General features: G+C 49.0%; 1 non-coding gene across 1 annotated transcript in view; it reads left to right on the top strand.

Moving 5' to 3' along the window:
- The first annotated feature begins 620 nt into the window (after positions 1 to 620).
- Positions 621 to 2,500, top strand: part of LOC140751421 (small subunit ribosomal RNA) — a 1,903-nt gene continuing 23 nt past the window's right edge. Inside the window, exon 1 of the ribosomal RNA XR_012103330.1 lies at positions 621 to 2,500. This exon is cut by the window's right edge and continues 23 nt beyond it. This is a non-coding gene — a ribosomal RNA (small subunit ribosomal RNA).

Genomic DNA, 2,500 nt, shown 5'->3' on the forward strand with positions numbered 1-2,500 from the left:
CGTAGTGTGCGCACTCTCGTGTTGGTGGTGTTTCGAGTGGATTTTGTGTCGAACTTTACAATTCGTCGCGATGTCACGATTAACACAACAACGCGCGCTTCCACGTTGCGCCGTGGGACTTTTCGAACGTTGAACATTTTATTGAACAGTGCGGATCGACCGATGCGATTGTTTAAACTCGTCTCGGTTCACGTATCGATCCTACAAATGAATTGCACGTCGCCTATGGCGACGGTCCTCTATAAGGCGCTATAAAAATTAACGCCAAGGACGACGTCTCTCAAACACCGGGCTGAATCTGTTTTCAGTGTTCGCGTTTGTGTTAAAAGATAATAATGAAACGTGAATCTTAAATTGTCTCGCCGTGAACCATCCAATTCGGAGTTGCGCTATTAGTAAATCGCGCGCACACTCTCTCGTTGGATCGTTGCGACAATCGGATGAGATACTCCGTTGACGCTGCACGAACCATCGAAAACAAAGAGCGTACAATATTAAAAGGTACGACGAGTTCAAAAACGAAACATCATTCGACGCGGACGCGCCCGCGACCGCGTCGATATGTGTCGTGTTCTCGTCCGAGCGACGACGGCTACATTCGTCCGCGAGTGACTGTCAGCTCCCTGGTTGATCCTGCCAGTAGTTATATGCTTGTCTCAAAGATTAAGCCATGCATGTCTCAGTGCAAGCCGTATTAAGGCGATACCGCGAATGGCTCAATATATCAGTTTTGGTTCCTTAGATCTTACTCAGTTACTTGGATAACTGTGGTAATTCTAGAGCTAATACATGCAATCAGAACTCTGACCAGTGATGGGATGAGTGCTTTTATTAGATCAAAACCAATCGACGGAGGGCCTCGCGTCCGAAGTCGTTAATTTTGATGAATCTGGATAACTTTTGCCGATCGCATGGTCCAGTACCGGCGACGCATCTTTCAAATGTCTGCCTTATCAACTTTCGATGGTAGTTTCTGCGACTACCATGGTTGTCACGGGTAACGGGGAATCAGGGTTCGATTCCGGAGAGGGAGCCTGAGAAACGGCTACCACATCCAAGGAAGGCAGCAGGCGCGCAAATTACCCACTCCCGGCACGGGGAGGTAGTGACGAAAAATAACGATACGGGACTCTTACGAGGCCTCGTAATCGGAATGAGTACACTTTAAATATTTTAACGAGGAACAATTGGAGGGCAAGTCTGGTGCCAGCAGCCGCGGTAATTCCAGCTCCAATAGCGTATACTAAAATTGTTGCGGTTAAAAAGCTCGTAGTTGCATTTGTGCGCCGCGCTGTCGGTGCACCGCATCCGCGGTGATACTGACACGTTTGCGGAGCATATCGTCGGTGAGCCGGCGGTAAAACGCCGGTTCAATATCAAAATCCTATCGCGGTGCTCTTCAGTGAGTGTCGAGATGGGCCGACAATTTTACTTTGAACAAATTAGAGTGCTCAAAGCGGGCTCAAAATGCTGCTTGAATATTTCGTGCATGGAATAATAGAATATGATCTCGGTTCTATTTTGTTGGTTTTCAGAACTCCGAGGTAATGATTAATAGGGATAACTGGGGGCATTCGTATTGCGACGTTAGAGGTGAAATTCTTGGATCGTCGCAAGACGAACATCAGCGAAAGCATTTGCCAAAGGTGTTTTCATCAATCAAGAACGAAAGTTAGAGGTTCGAAGGCGATTAGATACCGCCCTAGTTCTAACCGTAAATATGTCATCTAGCGATCCGCCGACGTTACTACAATGGCTCGGCGGGCAGCTTCCGGGAAACCAAAGATTTTGGACTCCGGGGGGAGTATGGTTGCAAAGCTGAAACTTAAAGGAATTGACGGAAGGGCACCACCAGGAGTGGAGCCTGCGGCTTAATTTGACTCAACACGGGAAATCTCACCAGGCCCGGACACCGGAAGGATTGACAGATTAACAGCTCTTTCTTGATTCGGTGGGTGGTGGTGCATGGCCGTTCTTAGTTGGTGGAGCGATTTGTCTGGTTAATTCCGGTAACGAACGAGACTCTAGCCTGCTAAATAGGCGTCGCCATTTAGGTGTGCTCGACTTCGGTCGTGCAACTCACTGGCGACGTATTAAAATTCTTCTTAGAGGGACCGGCGGCTTCGAGCCACACGAGATTGAGCAATAACAGGTCTGTGATGCCCTTAGATGTCCTGGGCCGCACGCGCGCTACACTGAAGGAATCAGCATGTTCTCCCAGGCCTAGAGGCCCGGGCAACCCGTTGAAACTCCTTCGTGCTGGGGATTGGGGTTTGCAATTATCCCCCATAAACGAGGAATTCCTAGTAAGCGCGAGTCATAAGCTCGCGTTGATTACGTCCCTGCCCTTTGTACACACCGCCCGTCGCTACTACCGATTGAATGATTTAGTGAGGTCTTCGGACCGACACGCGGTGGCTTCGCGGCCGTCGGCGTTGCTGGGAAGTTGACCAAACTTGATCATTTAGAGGAAGTAAAAGTCGTAACAAGGTTTCCGTAG

Source organism: Epargyreus clarus, unplaced genomic scaffold (assembly GCF_041222505.1).
Source record: "Epargyreus clarus isolate Ecla_fem2 unplaced genomic scaffold, WU_Ecla_fem_2.2 ptg000022l, whole genome shotgun sequence".
Lineage (NCBI taxonomy): Eukaryota > Metazoa > Arthropoda > Insecta > Lepidoptera > Hesperiidae > Epargyreus > Epargyreus clarus.